Below are 22262 nucleotides of genomic sequence, written 5' to 3' on the forward strand. Positions count from 1 at the left end.
AAGGAAAGCAACGTTAAGGGGTTAACAATCTTACTTTAATCCAGCATACAAATATCATTCACTTAGTTGAGGAGAAAAAGCCAGCACACTGAACTTCAGAGCAAATACAAACAAATTACAAACATCAACAGACAGACCTTGTCTGATTCAAATCTCAATGCATAGTTACCAGAGTTTAACAAAGTCCGAACGTCCGAGTTTACAAGCTGGATGGCTCTTAACTACAGCTGCCCAGAGTCTCCACGGCACACCCCCAAGAGTGACAGCCCTAAGCAAATAGCTCTGTTCTCTCTGTTTATGCACTCTTTAGCTGTCATCAAACATCATCTGAGTGACCAGAACTTAAGCTCTTACTATTGGCTCTGGTCTTAGCAACTCCCCTTAGGATGCTGAGGGCTTCACGCCCACATAGGCTTAGCACCTAATAGATAAGGGTTTGGGCCTGGGCCTCAGCACCTAATAAAACTCAATCAAAGACACCCAACTTAATTGATATTACAAAGTCCCAGCTCTGCCCTTTACTACTTACGTGTCCTTGAGGAAGTAACTTAATATCTCTGGGCTTTAGTTGCCCCATCTATAAAACAAGAGTGTTGGACTAAATAACCTCTGAGGTCCCTTTCAGTTCTATTTCTATAGGCTAGGAATATGTAGACACAGTGATATAAAACAACCTTGTGAAATCCTCCCCTTTCTCCAACAGACTACTGCCACCTCTGACTCCTTTACCCCTGGTGAACTTTTGTAATGATGGTAATCACATATTTCATTGGAGAATATATCTGTCCTTGCTATCAAATGATAAGGTCCTTCAAGTTGGGACCACAGTCATTCTCTATCAAGCACAGAGTATCCTGTTCTCTGCTCAGCAGTCACGAGTATTTCAGACATCTTTGTTAATTCAGACACTGACAGTCCCTCTAGGCATGTGCATGTTCCTGTACTTTGTGTCCTTACTGGGAGAGGTAACTAGATTAAATCCTGACTTCGCTTCAACACAAATATGCAACCAACTCTGCCACCTTCTTCGCAATGTGTCCTTGTATTGAGAAGCACATCACTCTGTGTGGGAAGACAAGGGTCAGGCTGAAACCTTTCTCTGCTCCCTCAGTTTTTTAGTGTTTTCTCCTTCCTTGAGTAGGTCATATACACTGATGTGTGCACATGCCAGGTTTCTCTCCATGACCATTCCGTCACCCATCCCTCCATTCCCAGAATGCAAGCTCCTTGAAGAAAGGGATTGTTTTAGCTTTGTCTTTGGGGACCAACGCCCCAACGTGCCTAACAGTTCCTTTTACTATGCAGCTGAGTGTTTGTGGAATTATTGAGTTTACATGTAAGAAACATATTTCTGTGCATAAGGTGATTTAATGGATGTGTAACTAAGCTAGAGTTCGCCCCTCCCTTCTCGAGATGTTGCCGTGGAAACTTGGCAGGCCAAGTACCTGCCTAGGCGCCAGGCCAACTACTCAGTTTCCCAGGTTGCTGTGGTAATGCCTCTGGAGGGGATGGATGAGCTCTGTCTGATGGATGTAAATGAAGCTTATAGTCTTGCTCATTTTCAATGACATGGATAGGAAGCATAGATGGCATGCTTATCAAATTTGCTAAGGATACAAAACTGGGAAGGAATAGTAACACACCAGATGATAGAGTCAGCATCCATAAGGCTTTAGAGGCTAGAGGATTAGGCAGAATGAAATGAGGTGAAAGTCAATGGAGATTTGAATAGACTTTAAACTCAACTGTAAAATCTAACACTCGAATAAAAAAATCAACTTTATAAGTATAAAATGGAGGAGGCATGGTTAAACAGTAGTCGTTCTGAAAAAGATCTGGGGGGGGGGGGGTTATGCACTATAAGCTCATTGTAAGTCAGGAGTGTGATGTTGTAGTCAAAAAAACCTAAAGTAATCTTGGGTTGCTTTAACAGAAGCATGACTTTTGTGTATAGAGAGGTGATTATACACTGAACTGCCTTCATCAGACAGATCTCATCTGGAATATTGTGTTCAATTCTGAGCACTGTAGTTTAATGATGACATTGATAAGCTGAACAGTGTCCAGAGAAACACAACCAGAATGATGAAGGACTTTGAATCTATGTCATATGAAAATCATTTGAAGGAAGTGGGAATATTTAACATAGAGAACAGACAACTCAGGGAGAAGGCTGGGGGTAGGGGTGGGGGACATGATAGCTGTGTTTGAGTATTTAAAGGACTATCCTGTGAAAGAAGGATTAGACTTGTTGTATTTGGGTCCACAAGGCAGAACAAGGAGCAATGGATAAGGGTTGTGTAGAGTTAAATTTAGGCTAGATATCAAGAATGATTTTGTAACAATTAAACCTATTCAAAGTGCAATGGGCCACCTTTTTTTTTGGTCACAAGAACTTTATTTTTTGAGTGACATGAGTTTGCAAAGGGAGTGTACCATATAGTGATCATTCTAAATTGCTCTTCAAAGGTTTCCCAGACCACCCCCATCTGAGGTAAATAGCTGCTCTGTGCTAAATCATGCAATTGAAGCAGAGAGTTGAGTTCCTCAACCTTGTACATCTTCAAGCAGAGGCTGGATGACCACTTATCTGGAATGGAGATTCTTGCGTATATGGGTTGGACTAAATAGCCACTGGGATCCTTCCAGTCTTAAATTCTGTGATTGTGTGTGTGGTGGGAGGGGGGACCGATCAGGAAATTCCCAGCCCTATCCCAATTGGTAAAGTTACTGAAGGTAAGAGGCAGATAATAAAGACAACAGTGTGTTAAAGACTTAAAGAAATGTCTACATTTTGTTACCCCTTTAAATGGTGTGCAGAAGCGTTTCATGTAAGCATGATAGAAATTAGAAGGAAGCTAGTCATTGACTGGTCAAAGATAAACCATAGTCTTGCTGGTTCTTTGAAGCGCAAGACCCACTTTCTAGGGAAGGACTCAGTAGTTGAGGCAGGAAACAGCTCTGAAGAGTCAGCTAGGGGAAAAGACCTCTCCTTTTGGGAGGGAATTGTTCTTCACCCTCAGAATGGGGAGGGAATTCTTCTCTTCTCACCTCCCCTCCTTCAGTGCCTAAGTCATCTTGTAGCCAAGCTACTCAGAAGGGAGCAGATACAGGGTCAAGGTACAAGACAAAAAAAGCTTTGTGATTTGAGAGTGAGTTAGCCCTGGCTGTTAGGAATTGAGTCGTGTAGAGAAACAAGTCCAAGGAATCCAATGTAATGACTTGCCAAGCAGAGGTGCTGCACCCAAGCGCAGTAGCAAGAGGGGCACTACAGTGCTACAGGTGTCAGTCATCCTGGCCATGTCTCTTCCCTAGTATACTCCTCACTCTTCTCACAGACACTTTTTGGGAGAGTATATCCCAGGTTTGCAAGGGAAGGGAATGATTTTTCTCTTGTTCTTATGATGCCATCTCTTTAAATGCTTTTGCTTTGAGCTAATTGAGTCTACCGGCTGATTATTAAAGGTAAGTACACCAGTGGAAGCTTGTGTTTTAGGAGTACATAGCCCCAGAATACCTTGAACCTGAGGGTAGTCAGCTCTCTGGGGACTAACCTGTAAATTTGAGTTGGAAGGGGAGCAACCTGTAGGGCATGTTATATGTGCATGTGAGATTGAGTACAGAGATGATTATGTTTTGTTTTGTTTTATCTCCAGAACTCGTCACAGTGCCCGGCATATAGTAAATGCTTAATAAATGCTTAACAAATTGAGTTACTTTATGTGCATGGACCAGAATTAGTAATCCTCAGTCCTGAGCCCTATTCAGTGCCTCTGTCCATGTGCAGATAGGCCTTGCTTGGGACACATCCCTAGCTTTTCTCCTTTCAGTAATATTCCTGGTTTCTATCTAAATATATTTAAATCCATCATAATTTATAATTCACTTGGCATATGTTTTCTCTCTCACAGAATCCAAATGTCTTCCCAACTTCAGCCTGATCCCCAAAGGACTGCTTACTCATTCAATATGTATTAAATCATAGGGATTAAAATTATCCAACCTACAATAAAAGAGCCTGAGGCAGAGCTCTGAGGCAATGGAAATTTATCAGAGTCCACGGTTCCCTTTAACCAAGTGGACCTCAGATCTTCCTCATGATCTAAGATGCCCCCTCCTTCCAGGGACCTATTTTTATAGTTTTTGATACCATATTTGTTACCTAGACATTCTAAAGCAGCTGTACAAAATACAGAATTCCATTGGTTGACATGTAATGCATAAGCTACAATAAGCAAAAATGGCATGTCAGGAGGGTCATGGGTTGGATGAAGCAAGATATATCTCCATTGACTAGGTGGTCACAATTTGAATGGGGTCCTCCTTAGGTTATACAAGAAGAGATGGTACAAGCCACACGTATGCTCCAAGAACATATCAGGGGGGACTTTCCATCTTATGCCACCACCCATGCTTGGTTTGGTCAAGGAATTTGAGCAAAACAGGTTGGAAATATCCATGTCAGTGTTCTTGCAGTTATGCAAGTAAGCTGTATAGCTAGGAAACAAGTAATGAACATTACATTAAAGTTTGAGGCCTATTATAGGGCCTTCCCATTAGAATCTATATTCCCATGTGACTTGCACAAAATATAGATTAATATACTGCTTATTCTTACACCTATTATTAGGTGATCGACTAGATATGTATTACTAGAAGAGCATATTAAGATAATTCCTAACAATCATTACTCCTTGTGAAATCACAATGAACTGACTAATACTGATTAGAGTTTGAGTAGGGGTCCTCAATGAATTATTTCTCACAAAGTACAATTACTAGTATAAAATTGTAAGGTACGGTGTTAAAACACTACTTCTGTAAATCCCAGTCATTGGTGTTACAGCCTGAACTTTCCAGTTCCTTCCCACTCAGCCCAGCAGCCCACCTCACAGGGACACCAAAGACCAAAGTGGAAAGAACTCCAAATGCCCCCCTCATATCAAGGTCACAGGGAGAGGAAAAATTGTCTCACTGCCATTGACTCCCATTGCCTAGATGCCTCCCCTGTCCCAGATGGAGCTTCTGCTTAATATCTTCAAGGACTATGTCATCTTTTTCCTACTGTCACCACCTGGAAGTGGGGAGTCCTTAACAGACTGGAGGAGTGACCCCTTGTCTAGCATATACTGCTAGCTCCATCACCAGAAAAGCCAGCTTCAGCGAATATCCAATCAAGAGACACATACACGCAAAGCTGCTATGTTGTTCTTTGAAAAGTAGACCAGAAAAAAACAACGTTTTAAAGATAAACAACCTTGAAAGACTTAAGAACTCTGATGAATGTAATAACCAACCACAATCCCAGAGGACGAATGATGAAATCTGCTACCTTCCTCTTGCCAAAGAGGTGGTAGATTCAAGTTGCAGAATGAGACACACATTTTTGGACATGGCCAATTTGGAGAATTCCTTTTTCTTGGCTATTCATATCAGTTACAAGGGTTTTTTTTCTTTTTCAGTATGTGGTGTGGGGGGGTAGGGGAGAAAAGAAATAGGCGGGAAAGAAAATTAATGTTAATTTTTTTAAAAAAGCAAAAAAGTCCCACAAGATCCCATGAGTACCACAAACCTGACAATTGCTCTTTATAATAGCTGGGCCAACCTGTCCCCAACTTGTCTCCTTGGCACCTAACAGAAAATGTGAAATAATGAATACCTGTGGTATGAGAGGGGCTGCCACAAGAAATGCTTTTTGTATTGTTGTATTTTGTTGAGTCTCTAACAAATGCATTAATATGCCTTCATTTTCAAGAAACAGGGAGTAAAAATTTATAACAATAGAAAACTGTCATGTCTATAGAGAATATCTGAGAGATAGACACAAAGATGTTTATTAACAAACTTTGAACCTGAATGAGCAAGCTTTCCTCATAAAGTTGCCTGTTAGATCTTGCGATGCAAAAAAATATGGCATAACAAATTATATTTGCCATTTGCAGTATTTACTAAAAGGTGGGATATCTTGAATGAGTTTGTTGAAATTACTCTCAAACCACTTTCAGAAATTTCTTGGCAAGCAAGAGCTTATGCAGTAAAAGCTGCAATTTCTCAATTACTGTCAGTCTGTGAAACATTTTTTTTTAAATGGGTAGAAGCAAGTGATAATTCATTTGTTCTGTTGTAAGCTGTGGTTTTTGAGAAAACACATTTGCACAAAGGAAAGTCACTGAGCAGTGATTCAAAGAGGCAGCCTGCAGGGGGCTCCACTGGGACAGAGCAAACCAAAGCTTTGTCCAGAGGACCATATTTAGAGGTAGTCAGTCAGCATTTACAATCCTTAGATGGGCTCAGAAAAGCCGCTCTCTGCTTCTCCTCTAAACTCTATCCCCACTAAGGCCTTCCAAGCAGCAACACATGCCAGTATCCCAGGTTGCTTTCTCCCTACTACAGAGAAAGGCTCATCCCACTGGCTGGAACATAGTAAACAGTTGATAAATTTTTATTGACTTACTGACATATACACACACACATCCCCTGGCTCAATTTAGGGCTCCTTTTGGGCTTCTCACCCCAAGCCCAGATAGTAGTTCTTGACCCAGCTGCAAAAACCACTAATTATGTCTCCAGTAGTCCCAAAGGGACAAGAAACTGGCAATGCCAGCTGTTACTAGCAGAAACCTGAGACTCATATAAAGGAAACCATTAGGTTCTTAGGGCACTAAAGCTGGCTGTCTGGAAGGCCCCTGATCCTTAACAAATACCCTTGGAGATATTAAGTTTTATAATCCATTTATAAATTCAATGTGAGGTGTTCTGCTCCCCTCCCTACCAATTAAACCCATTCACCATTTTCTTCAAGTTTCAGCATTGTAAAAGAGAAGAATCACAACAAAAGACAGTTGAGGGGAGGCAAGAGAATGCTACAGAGGAGATCGGCACATAAGGGATAGAGAAAGGAAAGGTAGATGAGGGAGTAGATCCCCAAAAATCTGAGAGTGGAAAAAGGTTCAAGAAACATCCCCTTGAAAGAATAGAAACAAATACATAACTAGTGTGCAGTTGGGTCCCATTCTGTGGGCCCTGGGATTAGCAGTCAAGAGATGATACTAAAATCTAGGAACAACAACCCAATTTTCCTCCTATCAACATAGAGCGCATTAACTGATTAAAAGGCTTCAAATTCCAGGAATAAAATCTAAAGTAAAATAGAAAAATTAGAGCGAGTGGCTGAAATTGTGACCAAAGCCAATAGTAAGACTGCAACCTTAACTTCTAAGTCATTGTGGTCAAATCTGGAATTAAATGGAGACAGAAACGCTTAATAAATGTTTTTTGACTGACTGAGGGGAGAAGCTGTAACTCATTATGAGTCACCAGAATTGTGTCCCTCTCTGTAATGCAGAGCGCCAGAGGAGACAAGACAATGATCTACAGCAATAGTTTTATTGTGGTTATTATTATTTCATCATTAGAATTTAGTTACACTGGAGTTCTTTTCGTGAGTAGACTAGATACCTGGAATTTTGACAATTTTGCCTTAAGGCTGAAAACTTATATCAATCTCTTTTTGATCCCTGTAGTGAAATTTCTTAGTCACCACCATGAAATGTCATCTTCACGGCATGATGTAGTGGAAAGAACTCAGAAGACCTCGATCCAAATCAGAAGATCACAGAATTTTAGACTTAGAGCTGGCTTATTTGTTTGTCTGTTATTGATCACAGTTATTTTGAAGTCATGAAATATCAGCAACAGAACAGACTGAGTCAGCAAGTCAGGCTGGACAAATACTTGATTGAAACCATCTTTCCATGGGTGACGAGCAGCAGCACTGAGTTTCACAAGGGCAACATTTTCCCTTTCACTTTCTGGCAAAACTTTATTATTTAAGGGAAACAGATGGGCAGCTACTGAACCATACAAAAATAACAACAAATGATGGAATAATAGGTGTGAAACAGCAGGGTGACTCAGTGGATAGAGTGTTGGGTCTGGAGTTGGGAAGACTCTTCTTCCTTAGTTCAAATCCGGCCTCAGACACTTACTACCTATGTGACCCTGGCAAGTCACTTAACCCTGTTTGCCTCAGTTTCCTCATCTGTAAATGAGTTGGAGAAGAAATGACAAATCACTCCAGTATCTTTGCCAAGAAAAGCCCAAATGGAGTCACAGATTCAGACCTAAATGAACAACAAAAATATTTGATTGCTGAATCTTGGACTAGAAAAGGCAGAAAGAGAAACACCAGGATAAGCCAATCCCCTCATTTTACAGATAATGAAATTGAGATCTAGAGAGAATAGATTGTGTACTCAAGATCATCCAGGTAGTAAGGGATAGAGGTGGAATTTGAATCCAATTCCAAATCCAATGCTTTTTCCAGAGCACCCTGCTTGTCTCTCTTGCCTCTCCTATTTTATGTGACTCTGTTACCTTTCAAGAGTCATTCTCCCTCCCAAGGCAATCATTTTCTCATCTTCAAAATGAAGAGTTGGACTAGAAGATTTCTGAAGTCCTTTGAAGCTCTACAATCATATGAAACTATGATCTTTAAGGAAGTGGTTCTTAATGCCTCCCAGACTTCCAGGCAATATGCTCACAAGGGAAGGCTACTAACAAGAATTCACATGGGAAGTACAATAAGTTCTCAGAGAAAAAGAAAATGAGGTCAGAGGTTCTTGAGGGGGTCTAGGGAAAAGGTTGTGTTTGCTAAGAGGGGAATATACAGAAATGATGGCGACTATAAGGAAATGGATACTCAATTCAAAGTCAAGTCAACAAGTATTTATTAATGCTTAATGTTAACACTAAATACTAATGTTCCAGGCACCGTGCTAACTGCTGAGAATACAACTACAAGCAGAAAAACTACAGATTTCCTGCCCACAAGAAGTTTTCATTCTACAACACAAACAGCACAAAAGGAAGCTGAAAATCAAGGAGGGAGTGGGGGATGCAGAAGGGACCCATTCAGGGACATGGAGGAAAAAGTCTTGGGACCCAGGAGAAGGGTGAAGCCCAGAGACAAATGAAGTCATGGCTTGACCTGGGCAATTTCCTTAAAATGGTGGTTCTGGGAGGAACTGACGAGTCAGAGGAAAGAGCCACAGAAGCAGAGTGTTCTTGTAGTGTGAGAATGACAGAGATGGAGTGAATCTGCAGGAGAGGGAACTCATGAATCACTAGAGTTGTGTGTGTCTCTATACTGCAGAGGGCCAGAGGAGACAGGACCACTGAGCTATAGAAATTTTCTCATTATTGGGATTTAGCTGCCCTGGAATTTTTTTATTGGTAGTCTAGGTACCTGGAATTTTGACCACTATGCCCTACGCCTGAAAATTTATATCACTTTCTTCTTGATTCCTATAGTGAAATTTCTTAGTAACATCTGTGAAATGTCATCTTCACAGCATGATGTGGCAGAAAAAACTCAGACCTCAATTTGAATCCTAAGACAGAAGGATAAAATTGTTGATTCAAGAGTGAGATGGCTGTTACATTGTGGTAGGGAAAGTCTAGAGCATCAGAAGTAGAGCCTGAAGAAGAATAAAGAAAGATAAATGAATGGATGGATAGATGAATGGATGAAGAGAGATCTTGGAGATGGCATGCAGATCTAGTTATAGAAGAAATAATAATAACTGACATGTGTATAGCATTTACAAAAATGTCTTCCTTATAACAAACCCATAAAGTATAAGTATTATTGTACTTATGTCACAGGTAAGGAAACTATGCATACTGTTTAACCCCAAGACACTACTACTAGACATACAACCCAAAGGGATCAAAGAAAGAGGAAAAAGATCCATATGTATGAAAATTCATGCGAACACTTTTTTGTTGCAATAAAAAATTGAAAAACAAGGGGGTGCCTTTCAATTAAGTAATAGCTGAACAGATTATGGTGTATCGATGTAATGGAATATTACTGTGCTATAAGAAATGGCAAAAGAGATAGAATCAGAGAAACCTGGGGAGATTTGTATGAACTCATACAGAATGAAGTGAGTAGAGCTAGAAGTATATATACAATAACTAAACACCGTAACATAAAATAACCTTGAAAAACTTAAGAACGCTGATTAATGCAATGAGCAAGTATAACTTCACAGGACCAATGATGAAACACATGTAACAGGGCCATGGCCAAGAGGGGCCCAACCCTTCAAACACGATCAGTCTGCTCTGACTGGTGCTAACCCACACGAATGCTTGGGGAGCTTCTTTCAGCACATATTTAATGAAAACCCCTACCTTCTACTTCAGAGAACGCCCAGGCATTTGGTGACTATTCCTGTCCATTTACTGAGTGATGTTGAAAGCCCTTTAAAATGGTTGTGGAGAGGGAACTGAGTATGTATACAAAAGGCTTCAAGAGATAAACTCATCTCTCTTTTCTGGCAGCCGTAGAGGGAAGACGTGCTGTAAGCCTCCGGGTAGAGAGAGATGCCTCAGCCTCTTATCTCTCAACCTTGAGAGAAATGATTCATTGAGAGACCCCTACTCAAACTCTAATCAATATTAGTTAGTTCATTGCGATTTTATAAGGGGTAATGATTGTTAGGAATTATTTTTAATATATTCCTCTAATAATGCACATCTAGTTAATCACCTAATAATAGGTATAAGAATAAGCAGTGGATTAATGCATACTTTGTATAAGTCACATAGGAATATAGATTCTATTAGAAGGACTCTACAATAGGCCTCGAACCTTAATGTAATGTTTATTACTTGTTTGCCAGCTATGGAGCTCACTTGTGCAACCACAAAAATGCTGACAAAGATAACTCCATCCTGTTTTACTCCAATTCCACGACCAGACAAAGCATGGATGGCGGCATGGTATAGAAAGCCCCTCCCCCACCATATGTTCTTACAGTATATGTACGGCTTATACCATCTTCTCCTGCCTTACCTAAGGAGGAGCCCATCTATCTTGTGACCACCTAGTCAGCAGAGATATTCCTTGCTCCACCCAAGTCATGACCCTGCTGACATATCATTTTTGTTCATTTTAGCTTATGCATCATATGTCAACCAGTGGAATCCTGTATTTTGTATAGCTGCTTTAAAATGTCTAGGTAACAAATCTGGTATCAAACCCTATAAAAACAAGGTCCTGGAAGAAGGGGGCATCTCAGATCATGAGTTCTACTTTATTAGAGGAGACCATGGACTCTATAATAAAGTGCCATTGGCTCAGAGCTCTGCCTCAGTCTCGTTTATTCTAAGTTGTATGATTTTAATCCCCACAAGTTGGTCCACTATGTGGTCTTGATTATATGGCACTGTAGGTTTTCTGTCTCTGTTGGGTTCCATTTTTGCCTGCTCTTTGGAACAGATAAGGCTATGACCTTGTGAGCTTCAAAAGATCAAAGGAGCCACCAGACGTCCCAAGGACAGAAGTCCATTCTCCTGTTTGCCAGAAGCCCGACCAGGTAAAAAGTGTATCCATGAGGAGTGGCCTGTGGGAATCCAGCTCAGTTGCAGAAAGGGAAGGAACTTGTCCATTGGTTGTGCCACAACCTAAAATGAACACCGTTGTGGGAGAATGTTTGTAGTGATCATGTTATGTTTGAGCGCCATCTGCCCAGGGCTGGAAATAGTAGAGGGGAGAATGTGCCCAGTTTGGGGAAATGATTTTGTCTTTTGCTTCTTGCTATAGATTCTTAGTTAGTATCCTTTTGTAAAAGCTAATTGATGTTGAGAGATGGAGCCAGATGGTGGAGTATAAGCAGCAATCCAGCTGAATTCTCCTAACATTTCCCTCTAAACAACTTCAAAATAACTCCTCAAATCAAATTTTGGAAGAGCAGAGCCAACAAAAGGTAAAAGTGAGACACTTTTCCAGCCTAAGACAACCTAAGAGGTCTGTGACAGCAGGGTGAGTGCAGTCCTAAGTGAAGGTGGCAGCAACACCAGCATATGCCTCTGCAACAGCCACAGCAGCAGAAGCAAAGGCTTCAGGGGCTCTCAGAGGTGAGAAGACAGTCAGATAACTTGTCAGAAAGAAATGACAGGGGACCCATTGTTGGTACTTGGTGCAGCTGACACCGAGTGGCAGGTCTACTACTCATATGCAGTTGTGGATCACAGTTCTAGGGCAAAGAAGAATGCTTATGGTTGGTCACAAAGGAGCAGAGGCCCTGATCTCAGTTCCAAGGCAAAGACCTTGTGGTTGCAGAAGAACAGGGGACCTGGTCACAGTTCCAGACCCAAGGGGAATGCTAGTATTTGCAGCTGCAGGGGAGCCTGGGTACTTCCTAGGTAAAAACCAGAGCCAGACCAGGAGAGCAGTGACTACACCTCTCCTAGGATCACACCACCTTGGAAGCACCAAAAAAAAAAAAATTTACAGACTTCCAGAACTAACTCTGAAAACAGCATCACAAAAAACTCTAAAGCTTAGAACAGCACCTCCCCCCACCCCAAATGAGAAAAGCCTAACTTTAAAATAAAGTTCAAAGTTAAGAAATAGACCGAAAAAAAGTTGTTACTCTTCTGTTGTTTTTCAGTCACATCCAACTCTTAATTTTAGGGTTTTCTCAGCAAAGATAGTGGAGTGGTTTGTGATTTCCTTCTCCAGCTCACTTTAGATATGAAGAAACTGAGGTAAACAACATTAAGTGACTTGCCCAGGGTCACACAGGTAGTGAGTGTCTGAGGCTAGATTTAAACTCAGAAAGATGCCTCTAGGCCTGACACTCTATCCATTGTGCCACCTAGCTGCCCTTAGGAAAAAAAAATGAAAAAACAAACAAACAAAAAAAAAGAACTTGAACATAAAAGGCTACTACGCCAGCAGGGAAGACCAAGACATAAACTTAGAAGAAGACAACAATGTGAAAACAGCTATAAGCAAAGCCTCAAAGAAAAATTCTAATTGGACCTAAGCCCAACAATAATTCCTAGAAGAATTTTAAAAAAGAGGTAAGAGTGGTAGAGGAAAAATTGGGGAAAGAAATGAGAGTGATGAAAAAAAAATATGCAAAGAGTTAACAGCTTGGTAAAAGGCACAAAAATTACTGAAGAATACAACCCCTTAAAATTTAGAGTTGGTCAAATGAAAAGAGAGACACAAAAACTCACTGAAGAAAATAATTTCTTAAAAATTTGAAATTGGGCAAGTGGAAACTAATGACTCCATGAGACATGAAAAAATAATAAAACAAAGTCAAAAGAATGGAAAATAGAAGAAAATGTGAAATCTCTCATCAGAAAAACAACTCTCCTAGAAAATAGAACAAGGATGGATAATTTAAGAATTATTGGACTACCTGAAAACATGATTAGAAAAGAAGCCTAGATGTCATTGTTCAATAAATTATAAAGGAAAACTGTCCCAATATCCTAGATCCAGAAGGTAAAATAAAATTTGAAAGAATCTACCAATCACCTCTTGAAAGAGATCCCAAAATGAAAACTCCCAGGAATATTATAGCCAAATTCTAGAGCTCCCATGTCAAGGGGAAAATATTGCAAAAAAAATCCAGAAAGCAACAATTTAAGTATTATGAAGCCCAGTCAGGATCACATAAGATTTAGCAGCTTCCATGTTAAAGGAACAGAGGGCTTGCAATATCTAGAGGACAAGGACCTAGGATTACAACCAAGAATAACCTACCCAGCAAAGTTGAGTATAATCCTACAAGGGGAAAATGCATATTTAATGAAATAGAGGACTTTCATGTATTCCCAATGAAGAGACCAAAGCTGAATAGGAAATTTTACAAGACTCAAAAGAAACATAAAAAGGTAAACATGAAAGAGTAATCATAAGAAACTCAATAAAGTTAACTATTTACATTCCTACATTGGGAAGATGAAATATATAACTTCTAAAAACTGTATCATTATTAGGTCAGTTAAAAGGAGTTTACATAGAGAGAGGGCATGGGTGTGTCTTAAAAAATGAGGGGGTGAGAAAGAGGGTGAGAAACTGGGAGAAGGGGGAAAGGAGAGGTAGAATGCGGAAAATTTTCTCACATAAAAGAAGCATGCAAGGCAAAGCTTTTACACCAGATTATAACATGGGAGGGGTGGCAGGCAATGCTTGAATCTCATTCTCATTGGAATTGGTTCAAAGAGGAAAGACTATATATACACATTCAGTTGGGTATAGAAATCTATCTTACCCAATAGGTAAATAAGAGGAGAAGTAGATGAGAAATATGGCAGGAGGAAGATAATAAAAGGGAGGGTGGATGGAGGGAGAGAGAGAGAAAGAGAGAGAGAGAGAGAGAGAGAGAGAGAGAGAGAGAGATAAACAGAAGAAAATAGAATAGAGAAAAATACACAGTTAATAATCATAACTGTGAATGTGAATGGGATGAGCTCACCCATGAAATGGCAGCAGATAGCAGACTGATTAGAAACCAGAATCCGACAATATGTTGTTTACAAGAGACTCACTTGAAACAGAAAGACAAACAGAGTTAAAATAAAGAGCTGGAGCAGAATCTATTATGCTTTAGTTGAAGTAGAAAAGGTAGGGGTAGCAATCATGATCTCACGCAAAGCAAAAGCAAAAACCAACTTAATTAAAAGAGGTAATTAGGGGAACTACATTTTGCCAAAAGATACCATAGACAATGACATAATATCATCTTCCTATATGACCTTTAAATCTACTGGCTTGTAGATCACCTAAAAGTTATAAATTCCCTAAAAGTGACCTGTTCTGAGAGAGAAGTGTGATGCAAAGAGCTGAGATCAGTAATGGGGCCTGGAGTATACCATGAACCAAAGTGCAACCTAAGTGAGACTGCTTTTTTGGTCTTTATGTTATCCTACATGTCCCGGTCATTGCTAAAGCTGGGAATTCCATTCAATAGAATCAAATGTTCAGCACAAGAATAGTGACTTGAGCCCATATCATTAGAGAAAACCCTAATAACCCCTTGGAGATGAGGAAATGGTTTCAGTAGTCAGTCTGAGATTTAGTGAAGCTCCACAGAATCTGAGAACCCTAGAGAGATAAGTCATCTCAGTGTAACAAGGGTGATCAGAAGAAGCCCTTGAAACACTGGACTAGGAGCTGGGCATGTACTCTGGCTCTACAGAGAAGGATACATGCTTCGGCTTCTTGCTAAAGGACACACATGCTTGGCGCCATGGGAAGGGCTCTGGTCTGGTAGATGAAGTCGTTCCTCAATCACTTCTCTTAGGCCAATGAAACACTTTTGCCTACACACTGGGACAGTTTAGGTCCCACAGGCATGGTATTTCTACTAGCCCTAGTGTGTCCCGAAATGGCTGCTTGGGGGAACTATACCTATGCAAGCTAACAAATGGTACTTGAAGTTTTTTTGCTAGCTCATTCAACTGCACAAATGTACCTTGCTGTCTCCCAGCCTAGCTGGCAGCCAATCAAATGTGCTCCATCCTTAATCCTGCAGTCAGTGTGGTACATTGGAAAAAACAATGAATTTACAGTCAGAGGACCAGGGTGCCAATCTTGGCTCTGCCACTTACTACTACTGGTATAACCTCGAGAAAGTCATGCAATCTTTGTTGGCCTGAGTTCTCCAACTATAAAGTAAGGGGGATGTACAAGCTACCTTCTAGGGTTTCTTCCAGTTCTAAATCTCTGATCTTATTCACTAATAATGCTCTATCTCTAAAATTTAAAGGAATATGTTGATTCCAAAGAATTCATAGTTCTCTTGGCCAATGTGTTTCCATTCTACTTGAATCCCAGTCTTGCTTCTCTTCTCAGCATATCCCCAAAGAATTCACTCCCTTGACATATAAACCAAATGCATTTATTATAGTGAATGTGAAAAAAAATCGTTAACATCTGGACAGCTTGAACCAAGAGAAAGGAGTGGGGAACTCAGCAACATTGGGGGTCAGCCTCCCCAACTCCATTCCACTTGCAATGAACTGAGCCATTGATGGGAAACAAGTGAAAGGATCAGATGAAAGGAGGGACCATGGGTTCCCTCCTACAGGCATCTCAGAACAGAAACCTTGAGCTGAAGCTGCCTATTGTGCCCATTTTCTCAAGGACTGAAGGAAATTCCAACAAAAGGTCTGGTTTTTCTCCAACTTTCCCTCCTCATCCCTTCTCAGAAGGTCACGTTTGAGATGAGTCTTGAAGGAAGCCAAGGAAGTGGGTAGAGGGAGATCATGGTAAGAATGGGGGACAGTCAGTGGAAAAGCACAGGGTAAGAGGATAGAATGCCATGTGCTGAAAATAGCAAAAAGTTCAGTTTGCTGGATCTTAGAATACAAGGAAGAGAATAATCTTTTGATTTAATATATAAACTACATAAAGCAAAAAAGAGGGTACCATATGTAGCTAAGGGAATATTATATTGCCCCTAGGCTAAAAAAATGAGCTGTTGTAATACCATGTGGCTGATTAAATGCCCCAGAGACAAATGGGATATGGAGGAGAGGGCAGGGATGAGCATTGGCTGGTCAAATGTACCCTCCACAGGGACACTCACAGTCTCTGGTGTTATAAGTGCGGTGGTAGAGTCTGAATTTTTAATCACTCCCTCCACCCAACTCTATCTTCTGTATTTTGTTCCCTTGGTTCGCATAGCATGGCTGACACACTCAAAGGACTTCATCAGTATATGATCCTCTGACTGTAAATTCATTGTTTTTTTTTTCCATGTACCATGCTAACTCTGGGATTGAGGATGGAGCAAACTTGATTGGCTGGCAGCTAAAGATACATTTGTGGAGTTGAATGAGCTAGCAAGAAAAAGAGTATGTAGGTTCCACCAAATGCTCTCAATCTCAAGTTCATAGGGGAAATGGAAATCCATTTTACCAACCTCTGACTTTCTCTAACTCAATTCTTCCATAGAGACTGTACTCAATTTGTGCCTGACCTTGTTTGCATGAATGCATATCCATAAATGAATAGATGAATAGGTGGATGGATGGAAAAGTATTTGTTAAGTGCTTACTATGTGCCAGCTACTGTGGTTAAGTGCTGAGGATTCTATAACAGTCCAGGGACATTCCTCTACTCCAGGTCTTCCCATGTGACTGCTCTCCATCATTTCTCCTTCTAGCATATCATAATCATCCCTCACGAATCCAAGAACTCTTTCTTTAAACCAAGAAGACTAAATGAACCTCATGAAACAAAGCATCTACCCTTTTAAATATCCTGCCAGGAAATGTGACATCGATGAGAACTCTGGCAACTTGCCAATGGTCCCCTAGAAGCTATTGAGTTTCACAATTCCATCACTTTTTGGTGCATGGGATACCACAGCAATTAGAAACCTGCTGTGCAAGAGAAGGCAGCTATAGCAAGGGTTACCCTAGAGCAGGGATGGGGAACCTGAGACCTCAAGGCCACATGTGGCCCTGTAGGTCCTCAAGTTCAGCCCTTTGACTGAATCCAAACTTCACAGAACAAATCCCAAAAGGATTTTCCCAGGTTCCCCATCCCTGCCCTGGAGTTGTAAATTTACCTTATCTGGTTCTGGAAAAGTCTGTTACCAAAAGAACATACAGTCATCTGCCTAACTAACTGTTTCCACTCCCTTATTTTACCTGGTTCCTGCTCCCGGTTATACGTGCACTCCAAAGGTACAAAGCTATGTCTTTTTTTTATGTAGACAAGAGATGTCTTATAAGTCATTTGAAGATGTGGACACTTGTATGATGATAGATAATAGACCATAGAGAACTGAGAAGCAGAAAGACCTAGGAGGTTTACCTTGGTGCCCAAGCACAGCTCTGGGATAGGAAAGTACAAAAGGAAGATGAAGATTCTTCTATACAACATGACTAATGTGGAAATATGTTCAATAGGAATATATATAGATATATGTGTATATATGTATATATATATATGTATGTATATACATATATACGTAGAGCCTGTATCATATTGCATGCCATCTGCCATCCTTGGGAGGGGGACGAGAGGGAGGGAGAGAAAATTTAAAACTTATGGAAATGAACTTTGAAAACTAAAAATAAATAAATTAACTTAAAAATCAATGTTTACCAAATGAAAACAAAAATTCCCTTTATTTGTAAAAAAGAAAAGAAAGAAAGAAAATAAATTCCTTTAAAACAAAAAAGGAAGATGATGAAGAAATTATATGGAAAAGATAAAGGAGAAGTGTGAGTTAGCAGGGGAAAGGATTGAATTGGGAGTAAGGGGCTTAGGGAGTTAATTAGATTATATAATTAGAAAGGGGGACTAATTTAAGAGATTTCTAGGTGAAAAATCCAAAAAGAATGTAAAGAGCACATCTACCTGGCTTTGACCTGAGTGTGTTTCTTTAGCAAATGTCAGTGTTGGGACACTTCTAGTGTGGCTTCCTTGCCAGCACAGCCCAGTGAAAGTGACAGAAGAGGCAAACATAAGGTACAAAAGCTAAGAAGAAGTAAGACAGACAAGGCAGGAGAGGGAGGTTAATGGCCACGCAGCACTAGAATCTCACTGTTGAACACGCCTCCCGGGACCTCGGCTTGTGAACTTTGAAGATGCTATTCCCTTCTCCTGACAATTCTCCCAGACGCTGACCTTTGCACAGGCGAGGAGCATCCATGAGGCTTTGCCTTTCCAGGATGGCGAGCTGGAGAGAGTGAGAATTGCTGGACCATAATGACAGCTAGGACTTAGGTACCACTTTAAGGTTTGCAAAGCACTTTGCATGTACTATGACCTTTCAAGCTAGGTGCAATTATTCTTGCTTTGCAGAGGAGGCAACTGAAGTTAAGAAAATTTAAATGGCTTGCCCTATGTTGCACATCTTTTGGAAAACACAGATTTTCCAGCCTATGGGTCTAACATTCAATCCTCCCTACTGTGTGGCTGCCTAAAGGAAATATGAAGGAAGAGAGAGCTAACATTGAGGTCATGTTTGTCCAGTAACCCTGCTCGGGAGAATCATTGAAATTAGCTCCATCAGACTCCAGGTCCGGTACCACCACCCTGATATGAGTGATTAAAATAATCCCCTGCTCCTGCTATGGGGAGAGGTGAGGTTTATTTGTTAAGTTCAAAACTGGCCTTGGACATTTATCACTTATGGGACCCTGGGCAAGTCAACCTCAGTTTCCACATCTGAGAAATGGGGATAATAGTAGAGCCTACCTCCCAGGGTTGCTATGAGGCTAAAATGACATGGTGTTTATTATGAAGTGCTTTGTAAACCTTAAAGTCCTATGTAAATGCTAGACTTAATAATTATTATTATCATTAGTCAGTCTCTTGGGCAGAGGTAAGAGCAGCAAAAATAACCAGGAGGCCTAATGTTTAAAGGTGAATCTGGCATTTCATTACACGCCCCATCTGCCTCATCTGGCCTTATAAGTAAACCAATATGGCTTTAGTTTCCTTCCCTGTAGCTTTTTGCCTTCAAAGAATAAGTCTCAGCCACCTTCTGCTTCATTATCCAAGAGGCCAAGGGGACAGCCCCATTAACCTACCCTTGAAAATGGAGTGTCCCGGCAACGGGGCTTGAGACAAACCTGCCAAGGCTGAAACAAACAGAGGCCCCAAAACATTCCTGGAAATTAAAAACAGAAGCTGAAATGTGGAAAAAGCATTGACATCGAAGTGAAGAGGACCTGCGTTTGAATCTTGCCTCTGGCACTTAGTAAATGTGTAACCTCGAGCCAATCATTTGCTTAGTTTTCTTAGCTATAAAATGAGAAGGCTGAAGGAGAAGACTTCTACACTCCCAACTCCTAATTTATGATCTTATGGTCCTCTCCCCACCCCTACTTGTAGCAGAGCTTCAGTCCCAACTGGTTATATGTAAGAGGGGCCAAGCCAATCACCCTCCCAGGCTCAGCAAGCGCACCTGATACCAAAAAGGCTTTTACCTGGAAGGTAAGGCTCGTCGCTTTGAGTTAGATGTGAATAACAGGGCTTGTGTTCTCCCTCATCCGATCTCAGGAGGTCTCTTGCTGGACCCCGAGTTCCAAGGCAGAGGGAAGAAGAGACTTCTGTCCTCTCCCACTCTTTGGTGCACTTAAATATAAGGAAGAAGGAAGTAATATCTCTGATGGCTTGTCATCTAGAAAATGATAGTACATGCCCGTTTAGCCTCAAAAGAGTTTCTCTCCCAGCCCACAAAGGACTGTTTTTTTACCTAGTTAGTTTCTGTCAGTGGTTTTATAAAATTCTTGAATAGAGAAGACAGGAATTTCTCTGGGTCCTCCACCCTTACAATGTCAGTAAGACGATTTCTGTTGGGCCTCACCAAGACCTTATCTACGCAACTGACAACCAAACTCATGTGGGTGTATTGCCTGGCATCAGGAATGATAAAGATCAGCTTTAGTCAAGTGGTAAAGATCTAGGGTTACCTCTCCTGCTCCTAGGCAGTAAGATTTGCCCTTCTTAGTCATTCTTTGAGTTGTTCTTTCCTGGATTATACACAGCTAGTTTTGAAGCTAATAATCCTTGGCTCTAGGTATAGCCATAGACACTCTAGGTCTCAGCTTTTTTCATCTGTGAGATGAAGGTAAGAGCTTAGATGACTTCTAAGATACTTCTAAGATCATAAAATTTATGATCCATGTAGGATCTAACAGTTTTTTACAAAGCATTTCCCCCAACAAGCTCACTTTCAAATGCACCATGGGATGAGTCTATATCACTGTTACAAAGTCAAAGGGCTAGGAAGGTGTGCTCATAACTTGGCTTCTCACAATTTTGTTTATGGCCAACACCTGTCTGGACTGTAGCTCCTTGGATTTCTGGTAATTTGTCTCCTGACCTTTAAAAACTTACAAGGTGGTTGTCGTTGTATAGTTGTTTCAGTGGTGTCTGACTCTGTGACCCCATTTGGAGTTTTCTTGGCAAAGTTATTGTAGTGGTTTGTCATTTCCTTCTCCAGCTCCTTTTAACAGATGAGAAAACAGAGGCAAATAGGGTTAAGTGACTTGCCTAGGGTCATACAACTAGTAAGTGTCTGAGGCCAGATTTGAACTCAGGAAGAAGAGTCTTTCTGAACCCAGGCCTGGCACTCTGTCCACTGCATCACCTGGCTGCCCCCTCACAGGGTCATAGCCATCTCCAATTTCTTTCACTTAAAACAGGAACAAACAAGACAGAGAACAGTCCTTATCTACAGGTCAGATCACTTTTAACAGAGCTAGAGAGGAAAGGGCCTAGGGGAATCATGAGTATAGCAAGTATTTTGATATCTGCGTTCTTCCGCATAACACGGTCCCTTACCACTGACACTCCTTTGAGTGATGGGAGCACAACCATTTCACCCCACTCCACACTCAGGCCTGGTAAACAAGTTATTTCAGAGGAGGAAACCTGGGTTAGACTTTCCTTGTTGCAGTAGCGGGTCTAGAGGATGAGCCTGAGGTTGGGTAGAGGTGGGAGTATCTAATGCCAATCAAGTTGACTCCCTTTCCACCTATAACGTCATTCAGCCATGGGAATGTGCTGGTGGCTTCTCCTTTCTGTTCTCTCCAGATGTTAGCTACGTCTTTGTCATGGTGGTGGCCTTGCCTTCTATTCACCACTCCCTTCCCCAGAGTAGCAAGGGTACCTACTCAAGGTTAGGTAGCAGGGGGACAGATGCAAGATTTGGTTGCTTCACTCCCCTGCAGTCAAGTCAATTTGTATGATACTAGAAAACTTACTGCAGTCAGTCAACAGTCCCTTACTAAGTACCTACTATGTGCCAGGCACTGTGATAAGCAGTAGGGATATAAAGGTAAAAACAAACATTCCCTACCTTCAAAGAGCTCATGGTCTAACAGGAAGGACAACTATGAAAATAACTAGACTCATACAAGCTATGTGCAGCATAGACACAAGGTAATTTCAAAAGGAAGGCCACTATCCGAGCCAGTAGGACCAGAGAAAGGCTTCTTTTAGAGAGTGGCATTCAGCTGCGTCTTGAAGGGAGCCAAGCGGGCTTCCTCTGAGGGGCAGAGCGGACAGAGCAGAATATTCCAGGGAACCAAAGTAAAGATATGGAGAGAAAAAATGGGGTGTCACATATGAGGAACAGCAGGTAGACCATTGCCACTGAACCGCAGATTTCGTTAAGGGGAGTAAGGTTTAAGAAGACCAGAAAGGTAGGGTAAGTCCTATCCCAAAGCCCACTGGTATGGAGCTCTCCTGATTGATGGAGATGAATGCCCCTGGCCCTGGGTGAGGTATGGTGTGGAGCTGGCAAGAGGCCAGAGAGCTCCAGCCTTTGCCAGTGAGCCTTCAGGACTCCCAGGGCCTGTTCTCTTTGGCATTCTTGGAGCCCCAGTATTCTTTGTGACTCTTCAAGCTTTGAGTTGCTTGTAGTGCTTCTGACTTCCGGTTTCAAGAGAGGAGATGGAAGAGGCCAACCCCACTTCGG

At 41.2% G+C, this 22262-nt stretch overlaps 1 protein-coding gene across 1 annotated transcript in view; it reads right to left on the minus strand.

Annotated features, from left to right (window-relative positions):
• LOC118828915 (dehydrogenase/reductase SDR family member 2, mitochondrial-like) overlaps window positions 1–19837 on the minus strand; it is a 47146-nt gene extending 27309 nt beyond the window's left edge. Inside the window, exon 1 of the mRNA XM_036735806.1 lies at window positions 19765–19837. The gene's annotated coding sequence lies outside the window, so the exon portion shown is untranslated. The remainder of the gene's footprint in view (window positions 1–19764) is intronic.
• Window positions 19838–22262: the final 2425 nt, after the last annotated feature.

The sequence above is a fragment of the Trichosurus vulpecula genome, chromosome 8 (assembly GCF_011100635.1).
Source record: "Trichosurus vulpecula isolate mTriVul1 chromosome 8, mTriVul1.pri, whole genome shotgun sequence".
Classification (NCBI taxonomy): domain Eukaryota; kingdom Metazoa; phylum Chordata; class Mammalia; order Diprotodontia; family Phalangeridae; genus Trichosurus; species Trichosurus vulpecula.